This window comes from Rousettus aegyptiacus, unplaced genomic scaffold, assembly GCF_014176215.1.
Source record: "Rousettus aegyptiacus isolate mRouAeg1 unplaced genomic scaffold, mRouAeg1.p scaffold_m13_p_7, whole genome shotgun sequence".
NCBI lineage: Eukaryota > Metazoa > Chordata > Mammalia > Chiroptera > Pteropodidae > Rousettus > Rousettus aegyptiacus.
The window spans coordinates 66,537,724-66,554,203 of record NW_023416310.1 but is presented as its reverse complement, the minus strand read 5'-3'; the positions used below and the strand labels follow the sequence as shown (position 1 = coordinate 66,554,203).

At 53.0% G+C, this 16,480-nt stretch overlaps 1 long non-coding RNA gene across 1 annotated transcript in view; it reads right to left on the bottom strand.

Moving 5' to 3' along the window:
- Positions 1-12,643, bottom strand: part of LOC107500668 — a 29,068-nt gene extending 16,425 nt beyond the window's left edge. Inside the window, exon 1 of the long non-coding RNA XR_001594574.2 lies at positions 12,574-12,643. This is a non-coding gene — a long non-coding RNA (uncharacterized LOC107500668). The remainder of the gene's footprint in view (positions 1-12,573) is intronic.
- Between the last annotated feature and the right edge of the window lie 3,837 nt (positions 12,644-16,480).

Below are 16,480 nucleotides of genomic sequence, written 5' to 3'. Positions count from 1 at the left end.
AAGCCCTTGACTAGAGGGCCCAGCCCAGCACCACGGAGCCTACAAAGGTGGCAGAACTACTCCAGCCACAAGACTGAGGGACACTCTGAGTCCACTACTCGGCCCCAAGGAGGTCTGGATGTCATGTGTAACAAATGCAGGTGTTTTGACAAGAATGGTATCGGCGGCAATGAACCCTCCCCAAGCCAGCGTCATCTGGGTCATTTTTTCATGGTCTCCAGTGTTACCTATAAGACACAATCCTTCACATAGTGTTCAGCTAGGACTGAATCGACTGTGCAGTCTTAACTGTTGTCAGTTGTATCTGTGCCGAGTCTAAAGTTTTGCTCTTACGCCATCAAAACGCACTCAGGTTCGGCACGGGGATCGGCACTGCCAGCCTCGTGTGTACACATCCGCCCAGCCACTGACTGGCTGGTGCCAATACTGGTTACACAGACTCTTAAAAGTATTTTTTTTGAATTAAGATCTTTTAAAAGAGTTAAAAAGAATCGAAGCATGATACTTCGCCCAGAAAAGGGGCTCAACAGAAGCACCCACAAACACACTGGCCTCACCCATTGAGAACGCACCGGCCCGTGAAAGAGGCTAGAAGCCCATCTCCCTGGACACCGTCACTGAGCTTTTGCTCTGATGTCATTTGGTGTTGACAAAATATCAAACTCTGACTATTGCCAGAGTAAAGAAAAACATGGAAAGTCATTAGATAATCTTTTAGAGGGTGGCTTTCATTTGGCGAAGGTTTGTGCTGTGTCTGGCCACGGAAGTCCAAACACTTGCCACTTGCTTCCTCAGATGGCTGCTGGATGTGCCCCTCTCTGTGGGGATCCCACCTCCATGCCTCCAGCTGCCTGTAACTGGACTCCACGGTGACAGTTCTAACTGTTCACAAGGCGTGACCAGTCGAGCAGCTGTGACCTAGAACTCTGCACATCTGATTCTGTGATTCTTCCCTCACGCCCCCAGCCTGCTGACCACCCTCGCACTATGTGTTCAGCTGTACCCGTTTCCAGGCATGATGCCACCTCCACTCCGCAGAACCCTTCCGGCACCTCGCACACTTGTCCTCACCTACCCACCGCAGCCCCTCCTCCCTGGTGCAAACCAACCTCTCCGAAGGCTCCTCACTATCACTAATTGGTCCTCAGCCCACGTGATCCCCTCCATGTCACCTTCCCTTCTGCTCAAATCCTGCTCCACTCCTGGGCATGGCTGGTGGGCTGGTCACCAGCCCAGGCCTAGAGTCGGACAGAGTGGACTTGAAATTGTCACTCTGCTACTACCAGCCACGTCACATGTCCTTGGATGAGTCACACCCTCTCGCTGAGCCTCGGTTCCCTCGTCGGTCCCAGGTGGAGACCGGGGCCTGCCCCCCGGCCGGCAGGGGGAAATGGAGAGGTCATGCACTGGTGTGCAGCGCCTGGCCTGACATCGGCGCCCATCTATATGTATACCTTTAAGAAGCGTTCTCTGACTCCTCCCGTCAGTCACACTGACTTCTTTCCCATTGGTGTCTTCCTGTGACACATACACAGTGGGTTTTTCTTTTTAAACTGTCCTTGAATTTTAGGCATAGATGCTGGCCTTGTCTCAGGGGTGAGACTGTGGGCTTCAGAAGACAGCCTGTGTCCTGGCCTGGTCGCTCCCTTACTCACTGTGTCCAGAATGCCCAGTCACCGCCGGTGTCGCGGAACTAAACAGCAGTGCGTGGGTGTGGGCCCACAGGCACATCTCCTCTTTACTGGCTAGTTGGGCTTTGCAAGCAGCACCTCTTGGCCCCTCTGCAGAGAAGCAAAGCCAGCCTCTCACTGGAGGCCAAGCAGAAGCAGGGTGCCTGATTCCAGGTCCTCCTCTTGCGTCTGAGGCCAACGGCGGTGTGCCTCTCTGCCACCGCCCTGACCTCTACCAAGCCCGGAAGTGGAAGGGGCATAGGCACCAGGCAGGTCCTCTCTGCCAGTCATGGCCACTCTGCCCATGAGGCAAGGTGGCCTCGTTCACCACCACCCAGCTGGCATTTCCCTCCCCACTCTGTCTTCCCTCCCTGATTTAAATGGGAAAAAAAAAAAAACACTCAAAACGCACATGTATGTGGTGTCTGCTTCACTCTTGCTGCTGGCTCATGGCCGGCTGCTGGATGAGACATGGCATCGCAGAACCCAGGCCCGGCTGGCACGCTGCTCCTGAGACTGTCTTAACCACGCTGCGTGCCCCAGTGCCACTCATTTCAGTGGGGAAGACAGGCTTCAACCTACCTGAGTCTACTGTTCTTAGGAGTCCTAGCTGGGAGCCTCAGGCGTGAGCGCAGGTGCACCTGGCCCTCAGGGCTCTCAAGGTCCCAGATAAGGGACCTGCTGCCCTGCTGTCGGGGAACCTAAGCGAGAGAGGTGTGCCACAAGGTGGCCTGACAACAGAGGAAGAACAACAGACCTATAGATGACAAGTGGCTCTGAGGATGGGGAGGGAGGTGAGGGGGAGGCACAGACACAAGGACCTGGTTGAGGAAAAAAATGGTGGTGTAGGAAAAAAAACACTGCAGGCAGTATGAGGTACACGTGTCTCCTTGGACCATCGGCTGAGGCGGCCTGCACTCAGTCATGTACAACAGCCCCCTCCCCGCAGCCACTTCAGAAAGGGACACAGGATTTTGTAATGGGAGACAAAAAACTCAAGGAAATGGGCATACCCAGAGCAGCTTCCATTAGGACATGGTGACGCATACATGGGTGGGGTGAGAGGGACCGAACATGGCATGGCACTTGGCCTTCTTTGAAACCCGGCCGCTGAGAGTGTGGAGCCCTCATGCTTAGCAGGCAGAACTGACCTTGACGCATGGCACAGGGGGCTGAGTGCTCAGAAGTCCTGTCTCAGAATACTCTTTCAGCTTCTCTCGATCCCTGTGACAAGGCCTTGGGAAACAGAGGATCTGCTGCAGGTGCCAAGCTTTAGCGAGCCCTGCCCTGCTCTGCCCTCCCTCCAGCTGCAGCCTTCCCTGTGCATCGTGCAGGTGCCTACCTGGAGCCCGCTCCCACCTCTCCAGGCACCAGGGTGCACTGGGCATGCCTCCCCTGCCCAGGCTCCTCAAGCCTCTTCCCTGGGAATGTGCATCGCTCACCCGGGGGTGGCCAGGGGAAGCTGTTGGCGGGGTATAGATAGACGCTGGGCGTAGACACTGGAGGATGCACACAGCAGTGTGGGTGGGGGTAGCTGCGGTGGGAGGGAGCAGGGCGGGCAGGGAGGCTCCTCTGCATACACCATTGCATCCACACACTTCCAGAGTCTGAGACTTTTAAATTCGAACCTGGGCTTCTGAGCGGACAAGGCCGCGTACGCCAGGCAGGAGGGCCGGGTGTGTTCTCTGCACACCAACTAAACCTGTTCTGTGCTCCTGCCCTGAGCCCCACAGAGCAAGGCGAGCCCGTGCTGGGGAAGGAAGACCGCGCGCTGGAAGACAGGTATGTCCAGGCCTCTTCAAGGCCAAGCCTTCTGCCCACCCTTGGAAAGAAGACACCAGGTGTCCAGTCTGGCAGGAGATGAAGGTCTTTGCCCCATGTGCCTACCCTGATGATGGGTGAAGGACCAGCAGAAGTCTGGAGGCCAACACACACACACAGATGGAAGGTTCCAGTGAGATGAGCAGGCCGAGCACTGCGCTCCAGGAGCAGTGTCCTCTCTCGCTTAGGTTCCCCGACAGCAGGGCAGCAGGTCCCTTATCTGGGACCTTGAGAGCCCTGAGGGCCAGGTGCACCTGCGCTCATGCCTGAGGCTCCTAGCTAGGACTCCACTTACTCTATGTGTGGCTATCCCTCAGCCCTCTCTTCTCCCCTGTGTGTGACAGCAGTGCCCTCAGCTCATTTTGCAGAACTGTCACCCCAGGCTTCTGAAGTCCCCCACCCACCTCCTCTCCTCGACAACAGGGAAATGTTGAGAGAGCATGCGGGCTACACAAGTGCTCCGTCTTTGCAGGAAGAAGTCTTGCTTGTTTTGAGAATTAGCACAGGGGAGCAGGGCTGGTGGCTTCTGGCAATTGGCAGTTGTGGAGCTCTAGCCTCCTGCCCCTCAGGGTGTGTGAAAGGATGGGCAGCTGGCCCCTGGGGCCTCCTCGCCAGGTGATGGCAAAGGCCCTGTCCCCTGGCCTGCTCTGCCTGACCGCTGGCTTCCTCCTGCTCTGGCTCACATGACCCACTGCAGACACAGGCAGGATAGGGCGTGGACCACACCACCCTGCACCATGAGCAGGAGGGAGTTCGCACAGGCCCTGGCCCTTCTGCCTGAGTGCTGGGACCTCAGCAGTTCCAAGAGGCTATCATGTTCCAAAATGGGACGGAAGACCCCGCTCCCCCGTGCAAACCCTTCTCAGCCCCCACGCCACCACCCCCTTGCCGGTTTCAGTCCTCTCTTGCTGGCCGCACTCTCATGTGGCCTCCTGCCCTTCCTGTCCCCCATGTCTCCTTCTCCAACACATCATGACCCCAGGACAGAAGACTCTCCCTCAAGGAGCCTGGGCATGAGGTCGCCGTCCAGCTTAGTTCCTTCGTAGCTGCCTACCCAGCGACGGCCACGCTCTGTGACAAGGTGTCTAGCACAGCCACCACCCGCCCAGCCCACTCTCTCAATGTTTGCTATTGGTGCCTGGCCTCTTCCCAAACACTTCCCTTCTGAAAGAACCAGAGCTTGGCCAGCGCTGGAACAAGGTCTTCACACTGTCGCCTTTGCCTGTGTCCACTGTAGCTTCTCCCAGAATGCACTGCCCATTTCCACCTTTGGGATCTTATTCATACTTTAAGACCCAGTGCCCGAGGGACCTTCCATAAAGTTGTCTGAGTCGTGCGACCTCCAAAGATCCTGTACCTCTCACGGATTCGTCACAGCTCCCTGGTTCAAGGGCACTTGTGCTCTCATCTTATTTCCTCTGCTGCATTGAAAAGGATCCCATACCATCCCAGCCCAAAGTCTTGCAAGCAGGAGGCACTAACAACATTGACAACAAATAAGTATTTTCCCACTACTCTAACGTCTATAAGGCCCCTGCCCACAGAGGGGACAGTGCGGACCAGCAGAAACAACTTCCCTAGTCGTGGGGTGGGGCAGCCTTGGGGCTCACTGACGTTGTGACACCCTCAGTCATCGTCTGATCTATGAGAGGGAGGTGTGGATGGCTGCTGCAGAATTTCAGCTGCGACCATTTGGGCGGGGATGGGGCAGCGTGGGGCCCAGCGTGGGAGGGGGGCCCTACCCGCCTGCACCCGTGGGCCTCTGATGACAGTGATCCCCCTCCCTGCCTGCGCCTGGCACGCCCATCTCCCTCTCATGGTTCTTTCCCACAAAGCTGGTTCCAAAGGGGACCCATGTGTGGGTTTCGGCTCAGGTCAAGCATGACCCACAGAGCATAGCTGTCACCAACTCCATGGTTAACGTCCTCTCTGCCCCAGCAAACGAGGCCACTCACCCTTGGCCCCTCTCTGGACCCGCAGATCCTGGGGGAGGGGGTGATGCCTCCCACATTCAACGTACTGCTCACGTGGCAAAGGGTGCCGTCAGGACAGGAGGCAGAGCCAGGCGGCCAGCAATGGTGATCACCATGGCCACATCTGCCACGCAGAGCCTTTCCTGCCACCTCACCCATTACATGTGGCCACTTAGGTCCCTGCAGGTTCCTTCTCCATCTGGCTCTGAGCCCTAGCCTCCTCTCTAGCCCTGCCCCACACTCTCTGTCAGGTCTTCAGGCTCCTTCCGGGACAGCCCACCACCCCCATGGTCAAAGCTCGCCCCCACTGCAAGAGCCTCCCTATAACGAGTCTTGTCACCCTCCAAAAAAAATCTTTCCTGGACCCTTGCTCCCCACGGAAGGTTGAAATAGAAACTCCCGACTGGGCCCCCGTGGTTGCCCAGCCTCTGCGCCCCAGACACAGCAGACCTGCTTTCTAGAACCATCCGACCATGTGTGCCTTTCCCATGTCCCCCCTCCGCTTGTCTCCCTCCCCGCCCCAGCTCAGGCCGCCCCTCCGCTCCGTGAATCAGGGCCTCACGTGCTCACCACCCGGCCTGGCCCTTGGTGGGGAGCCACACGAGCCCAGCACATGTGTCTGACCCAAGTCCCCCGCATGGTCCACGTGCCGCCACCAGCTGTGACCACAGGCCCTTGAGAGGTGGGCCGCATCCCTGGCTGTTGCCTCCCAGCACTTGGCTCCTGATGTGGCAGCCTCCGCCCACCCTGGGTGACAACGGCCGCAGAGGGACCGCGCAGCGGTGACCTCCAAAGGACACTGACGGTGCTGGCTCATGTGGGCAGGCAGCCGCCGCTGCTTATTCAGTGTGGGACACCGTGTGGTCTCAGCCACCGCCCCATCCCACCCCTCTGGACCCTCAGGCCTGCATGTTGCTTGCGAGAAGGAAGACCGGAGCATCGGGGGTCACTGCCTGCAGCCATGACGCAGGCGGGTGCGGGGCCTGAGCGCCAGCCTCTGTCTACCCCGTCACGTCAGAGACAAGTACCAGAAAAACTCAGCCACATGTCCGCGGCCTGGAAGGGGTTGGCACAAAATGTAATTTCTGAAACTACTTAGGAAAGAAGAACTATGAAATACGCACACACAGGGAACTCTGATGTTCACTCAATCAAAAAACTGCATTCCATGTTGAGAAACAGATGTTCTGAATGTTTTAAGTGAGCCTTCTTGCCATGCTATTTTCTTGACTAAGTTTCTTTGGCTCATGCATTTTTACCCTCCAGGTCACAGAAATGAGAGTTGTCTGTACAGTCATCCTTTCTGTGGCACTGTTGGGTACCAAATAACTTTCACCTATAATTATAGAAATCCATGGGAATTTTTTTTCCAGGCCGCCAATTAAGAGAGACTCTGCATGATTTTTCAGGAAAAAAAAAATCACGATAAACGGCTTCATCAGTCTCTACTTACACTGATGTTAGGTGGAAGGTTCCCCACCGAGCTTTCGGTACCCAGTCTGATGCATGGGACTGGCATGCCAAGTGTGCCGGCCATGGAGGGGACACTGATGAGAACCTCGCTGCTCATTGCCTTGCGGTCACTTAGCCGTTGACCCCCCTGTGCCGTTTGAAGCACATCCCCAAGCTTGCTAAGCGATTACCTCTCAGAGGCTTTGATGCTTTTTTTTTTCCTGTTCTGTTCTCACATTTCTGAGTAAAAGTGATCATTTTCAAGTTAATAGAGCATTATGTTTTCTCTGCAAATAAACTCCCATAACTCATAAGCAGAGAAAGAGAGACAAATTCACGAAGAGGAGACATAGCACTATTTTTCCTCCTGACATTTGGGATCTAGGGTAGGTTAAAAATGAAGTTTTTATCTCTGGTGATTTATCAAACTCCAGATTTCATAAAAGATAAACAGATGCACTGAAGAAAGAATCCATCACCTTAATGCTTCATTTTGACACTTTTGGTATCTAAAAAGCATGTGTATCAAAGATCTCTGCTCCAAAAACGCGATGGTTCCCATGATTTATACATTTAATCCTTGTTTCTAAAACACACAAAAGTGAGGACATGCCAAGAGGCACCTTTAAAGAAAATGGTCACATTTGAAACATAGATTATTTATAGACAAAAAAACTCAAAGAACTGAAAGAAAGAAAACCTGGTCATCAACAGACAGTTGCTTTTTCTATGTTTTTTTCTGTAGTTCATTTTGGTTTTTGTGTGGGTGGCTCATGTGAACTCAAAGGTTATTTGCGAAATGTTTTGCGAGATTAGAACACGCTGTCCTTTAAAGCCTAAATTTAAGTGCATGTTTATCGCAAATGTTTAACTTTCGCATCTGGGATATGGGATCGTATTTTTATATAGAATCGTATCTGGGACTGCTGTGGCAGATGAGAGCTCCAATGCTTCTGCTGTTAGTCACAGTTTAGAAGGCCTCAATTGTGATCACATCTCTATCAGCAAACTCACCGTATAAAGTCACACGGCACAAGCTGTTTCTTTCTCACTTTTGTGTTGCTTCCACCTGCCCACTTGTGCACTGATCACCTTATTTTGAAGCTCCACAGGTTCCGGAAACTGTGAAGTCGGCATGGACTGTCAGGCCTCTGTGGCACATGATGTGAGGTACAGTTTCCAGCCACAGAGTGGGAAACAAAGGTGAAAAAGGACATGTTCGGAAAGTGGGGAGGGCTGATTTTTCCTGCCTCTGTGGCAACGCCAGCTACCAGATCAGGGCCAACAAGCTCCTGGGTGGGGGGGAGGTGCTGTGGGAGGAGGGCTGTGTCTGCTGGCTGTGAGTCCTCCCTCTGCTGTGTGACCCTGGGGACTCATTTAACCTCTCTGTGCCTCTGCTTCCTCAGATGGAAGTGGGGTAGACAGCAGCCTCTCCTTGTCCCTCGGTGGGGGTCAGAGTGCTCCGTCCACCACATTTTGCACGTGGCTGTGTGTCGGCCCTCCCGCGATTCTAAGGCCCCAGTGCTTCCACACATGCTTTTTCATTTAATTCTCACAGAGAGCCCATGAGATAGAAAAAATTAACAGGACACGGGAAACAAAGCCAGGCATGTTCCTTCTCCCCAGCATCGGGCTTCCTTGACGCTGGTCTGAGTGATCCATTCGGTACTTGCTAGACCCCTCTTCTGCTCCTGCCACCCAGATGCAAGGGGTAAAAATCAAGAGAAAGACCACCAGCAGGGTCAGCTCCTCTGTCCCTCAGACCACCTACTCAGGACACGGGGTACCCACGGGAGAGGAAGGCACACAGGTGTCACAGTCAGCGCAGTACACATGGTCCCCACCCAGCAGGGCTGCAGCTCTAGCACCGACAGAAAAGCACTGCAGACCCATCACTCAAAGAATAAGGTGCACGGGCTCATGACTTCTGGTCCCACCCTGGGGTCAGGTTCACCCTTCGTGCTGGGGGACACAGGTCTTGGGGACTTGTGAGGATGGACCTACACTCACATGGACTTGTGAGTGAGGTCATCTTTCTGAGCTCACATAATGCAACGCACATTCAAGGAGGCAGTGAGGACATGCCTGTGCTCCCCAGAAGGCAGACATCCGAGCTGAAATGAGACCAGGCCAAATGTGGCTTGTGTAAGGAATGCATGGCCCTGTCCCCCAGGGAGGAAGATGCTGGTCCCACAGAGAACACTGGAACAGCACTCACTGGCCAAATACAAGAGTGATGTTTTAATAGTGTGCACCATCACACCTTTATTAGCAGAGGAAGTCAGTCCTACTCAGGAACAAACATCACTGACAGCGGCCCAGCATCATTACTCCCACTGTGGGCAAAAACCTGCCGTGTTCCTATAGCCCGACTGTAATTCCAACCTGCTCTTAACGCCAGCATTCTCACTTACTAGTCCCTTCACTAAGAACCAAAAAAGTGACTTTCTGCAGCATAATGAGAACTTGCCACGAGCTTCAAGAAGGAAAACCCAAGACAGCTCTCTGCACAGAGATGGGGGATGGTGGCTTTGATTTACTTAATGAAAGTGCTTAGTTGGGAGTTGGTGCACCCTTAGGAGTTCAGACAGCTCCACACCTCAGAACGGCTATTTCTGGGGCAAGATAAAAACGTGAATCGCAGGAAAATAACAGTTTATTATCGTGATGGTCACATCTCGCTTTAGAAACCTCTGTAGACTGCTTAACATGTTTATTTCAAACACAGTTTCCCGAGTCCTCCAGTGACACGTGGCCCGATACTGAAAGGCTCCTCCCCATCTGTTCCTGACAAGAGCAGCCGGATGCTGAGCTCATTTTCACCTGGGTGACAGGAAGGTCTGCGAGTTCGTAGAGGGGCCCTTCCCCTCCTCCCTCAAGGGTCTCCAAAGGCAGCAGTGGGGGTCGCCCAAGGTGGGAAGTCGGCTCCGTTGCTTCTCCCCACCCCCAGGCCCACAGGAGGGGCACGTGCTGTTTGAATGCAGCGACCATGCACATTCTTCCTGGGTGCCGTGAGCTCAGTGCTCCTGCGGCATGACCTGTCCCGTCGCTGCCAGACCTCCTCCTTAGCGATGATTTCTCCATTTCAGAACATCCCCAGGATTGGTAAATGCTGCCATGGAACTAATTATTTTTCTTCTGCTTCTATATACAGCCAAATCCCTTTTATGTGACACTGAATCAGTGGCCAATTTCCCACCAGCAATTGCCTTTGCTACTGTGGTCACGAACCAGTCCAGAGTTTGGGTTCCTGTGACATGGCCATGCCAGATCCTCCATGTTTCTTCCTGGTGCTAAGACTTCACACACGGGACCTAAGCTGTTTAACTTTTTCCCTTTTTCTTCCTCTCAAAGAGCAAGTATCTAAACAATCCCCTTCGATTTTGGGAAGTTGTCTCTGTAAAATAGTAATTTCCAGTGATGAAACATTTCTACTGAACATGGGTTATGGGTCAGACACTCTCAAGCATCTCCTCAACAGCCCTCCCAGGTCAACATTACCGTTACCTCTGTTTTGTAAATGAAGATGGCCTGAAGCTCAGAGAGGTGGATTAATACAAGGTGGTCACTGATGGGTGAATGGGGCCTCAGAACTCAGACAGCCCACTGCCTGGAGTCTCCGCCCTCCCATGAAGCCAAACCATGCATCCCAGCAGGCAGGACAGGTCTCCAGGTGCACGACCCGTGCCTCCAAGGCAGAGGCATGAGACCGTGATTCTTTGATGCCCCTTCAGACCTTGTCCTTCCTCTGAACGTTTAGAAGCTTTTCACCTGTGAGCCTCGTGACTCATCCCCATATCTGGGCAGGGTGACAGCTGTGTCAGCACACAGGGGCTTGGGGGCGGGGCCGTAGCCCCTGATAGCAGAGACACCGAAGTCTACACAGAGTAGATGGGAATGCCCAAGACATGGTGAATGCCATCTCATTTCCCAGATAAGTTTCAGCCTGATGGATAAATCCAAATGTAACCCACCAGCAGGAGAAGGCGCTTTCCATACACATCCCGAGGGTGAGGCTGCTGCCCAGCACTGGTCGCTACAGGAAGCAGACACTTGTGGGCTCCAGGCTACAGCATCCAGCATGGACACTCAGACACCCCACTGAGAGCTGTGGAGACAGTCCATGCCCCGCGCCCCTCATCAAAGTGGGATTCCACAAGAGACCTCGCAGAGAGGTCAGGGCAGGTGCTGACTCAGACTCAGCAGTTGGCTTTGACTCAGAGCAAGTACATGGTGTTCTGGTCTGGACATCTGTCACATGCAAGTCCGATTAAGGTGAGTTACCCCTGAGCTTCCTTCACGGTGGACCATGGACAGATTAAAATGTCTGGATCACCTTACAAGGGAACCCATCTGACCCTGGAATACCTGAGGGGAGAACACCATTTGTCCCAATTGGCCCCTCCTGCCCACCACAGAATCCAGGGCACTGAGGTGCAGTGCTACAGCTGTGGCCTCCGTGTAAAAGGGCAGGCCCAGGTGTGCGGCACCTGTGGGCTCCCCGCCTTCATAAGAACTCCCGTGCTCTTGGTACATTCTTGTTCTGCTCCTTCCCCTGATCCAGGTCCCAGCTGGGCTGTGCGCTGAGGGAGGGAGGAGCCTGGGTGCCCTGCAGCCTTCAGTGACGTGGCCCTGTCTTTTCTGTAGCTGCCTGGCTGGGATTTGGGCATCTGCGGACATTCAGTCCTGGCTGGCTGGCTTGACTCTAACAGAACCCATCAAGGGATTCTGCCCCCCAGACAGCGCCCGGGGACACTAGGGCGGGCAGCCAGGCTCGGAGCTGTGTAGTGACCACACCTGACCCTGCCTTCCAGGCCTGCAGTGATCCTGGGCGCTGGGGACCCCACACAACAAACAGCACAGAGCATGCCTTCCTCGTTTGCACTCCTCCATGGTGTCTGGGCAATGGTCCCACTAATCAGTCTTGAGGTTAAACGATAATTTTAAGAATGAGCCACCATATCTCCATGGATCCCACTCCGGTTTCAGTGTCTGTCTCATTTCATGTGGGTTTGGTCTTTTAAGGTCCAAATGGATGCTCAGGGCTTCTCACCCTCGGCTCGACTGGCATTTGGGCAACACCATCCTTGGCGCGGGCCGTCTGTGCACTGTAGGATGCTCAGCGCTGGCCTCTCCCCTGCTCAGCTGTGTCCTGCTCAATCGTGAAAAGCACACTGTCCCCAAACAGTGCTGCATAGCCCCCAAGGGTATGCTCCCCGAGGGCATGCTCCCTGCATGGATGGAGACCATAGCTCTAAAGGTGCGGCCAGTTCGTTTGTAATCCGGGGGTTGGGGCTAAGCAGTTCACTTGATGTTCTCCAGGCAGTGACCCTGTGAGAATGCACCCCCTTTATCTATGCACACACCTCCCGTCTGTCTACTTGGGAACACAGTCACCACTGGCAGAGGGCCACTGCCACAGGCCCCGGCTGCCAGCTGGCTTCTGCGGGGTGTACGGAGGGCACAACTCCTGGGGTTCAGCATGGACATCTGTGGGTGCCGTTTGGTCAGTGTTCCTAAGAAGGTGGAAGTTAGTTGGGGACCCTAAATTTAACACAGGCCTCCGATTGGTGTGGGGACTGTTCTTCCTCTGCAGAGTCTCATTTCCAGGTCACCTCTGAGTCATTCAATCCCAAATATTGAGAAGAGCCACTGACCTCTGTGAACATGTGCCAGAGACAGGGAGGTGACATGATGCAGACACGAGTTCCAGGTCCCGAAGAAGTCCTCCTTCTTGGTCACCACCTGTCACATTGACAAAAGAAAAAGAACCACCGATGACATTCGGAGAGCATCACACTTAGCAGCAGGGCGGGTGGCAAATGTGCACACTTCCAGTGCACCCATAAGCATGGGTGTGTTGCAGGGCCAGTCTCTGTGACTGGCAGAAGCTACGCCCTAGATGAAGAAATGCCCAAGTGTACTGTGTGACCAGTCCACGCACTTATATGAATTCCTCACATACTTCAGTGTGACCACCAGCTGCCACGGATGTTCAAGAAGCAGTTCGAAGGACGGCGTGTGCACAGACACATTAAGGCCGTTCTCCTTGGTCCCTCACAGCCCAAAGAGCCCTAAACACCTACCTGAACTTACTCTCTGGATCTAACCAGCAGCAAACCTTCCCCACTGCCTTCCATCAAGTACTCCCATTGTCTCATATTGTCTCTTGCTCACCTGACACCTGGTAGGGCCTGTTTGCTATGTGTCAGGAATTTGCCACAGCTGGAGACAACTCAGGCCATGTTCATGCCCCATGCATGTGGTGAACAGCTGCAGCAGGTCCACTCCGTGGAAGGCGGCCTTTCAGTCGCTCTACTGGAGGGGGCTGTGGGGTTTTGTTTTGTTTTGCTTTGTTTGCTTTATTTTTCAGTTAGAGGGAAGCAAGGAAATATAACTGGAATAAAATAAAAATGATGAAAATACATGGAGAAGAGAAAGATGCCACATCACAGAGCTGACAGTCACGTGGGTAGAGCAAAAGGCAGATTCTTAGATGACCACTGTTAAATTTGGTGCTTCCAACTTTTCTGTGTTTCTTCTTCCTTTTCTTTGTCTTGAACCCTAACAGTATGATATTTAAACTTTTAGCATTTATGTATATGTGCATGCATGTGTGTGTGTGTGAGGGAGAGAGAGAGAGAGAGAGAGAGAGAGAGAGAGAGAGAGAGAAAGAGAGAGAGAGAGAGAAAGAAAGAAAGAGAGAGAGAGAGAGAGAGAGAACGCAAAGACTGAACATGCAGATTGAAGGTCGGACCCTGTACCTGCTTCCCCTGTGTTGTGAGTTCAGCCCAGAGCCCCTGTTGGAAGGTAACCTGCCTCCTGCAGCTCCCAGATCCCATGGGGCCTGAAGTCTCTCCTGTGACAGTGGCTTTGTACACCACTGGAAAGCAGTGCTGCAGAGAACTGGCACCCAGCAGTCACCCAGGGCAGCAGGCACAGTCTGGAGGAGCTTGTCACGTGTGCCCAGAGTCCCCACCTAACCAAGACATCTCAGGATGGTAGCGGGAGAGGAGAATGTCTGTGTCTTGAATTGGTGCCTTTATGCATTGGTGACAGTTACAACTGAAAAGGCTGGAAATTTGCAACTCACAAGGACCGGCTTGCAGGACGCCTCCTGCAGAGGTGAGGACAGGAGCTGGCCAAATGCTCTGGTCCGAAACCGCCGTCACACTAAAGAACAGGCTGGAGCCTGGCAGACAGGCTCTCTTACACCCCCTTGGTCTGGCCCCGCCGCCTGGGAAAGGGAGAGGAGGGCAAAACAGTGTGCAGATATATCCAAGGAGGGTTGAGGGCACGTCTCAATATTTCCAAAACCCAGTGTGCACAGTGAATCTTTCCCTGGACTGGTCTAGAGAGAAGCAGTCAGAGGCAGCTGGCTGGACTGTGCAGAGCTGCCTGAAAAGGGACTCAGGTGGGGAACCCTTGCAGAGGGCCCTTCGCAAAGCTTTCTGTGACTGCACCCCTCAGAGTAGGAGGCAAAAGGAAAAGCAAGCCCAAGTTCAGGGGACGGCCCTGAGTCTGCCAGCCAGATCCGAAGGCCATTCCTTACATGTCAACTTCTCAGCGTCACAGGCCCACTCGAGCAGCTCAGTGTGACCTCACCCCACTGGCAAGTGTCCTCTCACCTTCTCCCCCACCAAACAGGAAGACTGGCATGACTCCCTGTCACCAAAGGATGGCACCCAGGATTTGGAACACGCTGATAGAAAGGCAGCTTGACTAGGGCAGGTGCCCAGGATGGTGATAGGTTGAGATGCTCCCGTCCCCTCTATTAGAGCTTATTGGCAAGAAATAATAGGCAGGAGCCAACTGAGGGCTGCACAGTGGCCTGTGGTCCAGGCTGTGGGATGGCAGTGTGTGGGGCCATACTTTATCCTATCGTCACATGGTCAAAGCAAGCAGACCAGAAGGTCGGACCGGTCCAGGCCCCAGGTGCGGACACAATGCAAAGCCCTCTATTGTGACCCTGCAGGCAACTGCCCGGGCTGCACACAACACTGGAAAGTGGGTCGCAGGACAGGACCACAGACATCAGACATCCGGCCACTGGCTTCACAGATCATTACCACGAGGTTGCAGGAGAGAGGGCTTTCCAGCAGCGTGGCTGCCCCTACGTCAAGCTATAAACCGGCTCCTGAACACCAGATGTGAATCAGCCTTATGCAAACTAAAGCCTCCTTAAAGTGCACCAGACAGCAGACCCTGCTTTAAGCCCTTTACTGCATTTGCTCTTTTAGTCTTCGGAACCCCTGGAGGTAGGGATTTTTAATATTTTGATGTCTTCACTTTGCAGGTGGAAAGCTGACACAGAAAGGCTAAGGAAGCTGCCAACGCTTCAGAGGCCAGACTCCTAGCTCCCAGCTATAGGCCGCACTGCCTCCCGATGGCCTAAGGGGGAGCTAGCTGTCGGCAACACTTGTTGCTCCCAAACACACATGGTCTGTGAAGAGACACCATCACTACGGTCCCTTTGGATGTGAGCCGCGCCCAAACTTAGAGCCTCTAATGAAAATAAATACTTATTTCCTAATGAATCATCACCGGCGAAGACAGAGCTGGCCTCCCCTTTGGTGGCTGCCCATATCCATCTCGCCTCCATCTTTTCTAGAAAAACCCAGACAGCTTTGGTCAGCAATACAGCCAGTTAAAAATATTCACCTCCCTACAGAGCGTCTACAGAAAACCGCAGCTAACGTCATATTTAACAGTAACAGACTGAGTGCATTCCCCCTACCGCCGGGAAGAGGACGGGACAAGCTTCAGCACCACTTCTGTTCCACACCGTAGTGCAGGTGCCGGCGGGACGATCGGGCAAGTAAAAGAAATTAAAGGTATAGAGATTGGAAACAAATAAGTGAAAGTGTCTTTGCCCAAAGAGATAAAACTTTCCATGTAGAAAATCCTAAGGAATATATGATAAAGCTTCTAGAACTTGCTACAAGAACTATCTTGTAAGCAAAGTTACAAGATCCCAAATTTGAGACACAAAAATCAGTTGCATTTCTGTACACTGCAATGAATAACTGGAATTTAAAATAAAAATGCCATTCCAATGGCACAAAAACACGAAGTGCAGATACGTTTTGCAAAGTACTGTGGTATCTGTACATGAAAACTGAAATCAGAAAGAACGCAGACAGAGAGAGATGCTGTGTTCATGGGTCAGAAAACTTCGTATTGCTTGGCTGTCACTTCGTGTCACTTGATCTGTACATTCAACACAGTGCCAATCAAAATCCCAGTAGAATTTTTTTGTAGAAATTAACAAGCAATTGTAAACTTACATGGAAATACATGGAACCTAGAAGTCATTACAATTTTGAGAAAATTGAAGAATTCACATTGATTGCAAGGCTTAGCATAAGGCCATAATAAGCACAGCAGTATTGTGTTGGGATAAAGATAGAAATATAGATAAAGGAAAAAAAGTAGAGAGTCAGGAACAGAGCCACACATGTATGACCAACTCATTTTAGATTCAGGTATCAAGGTAACTGAACGGAGGGAAAAAAACAACAGTCTTTTCAAACAAACAGGGCTAAACTGAACAGCCACATGCAA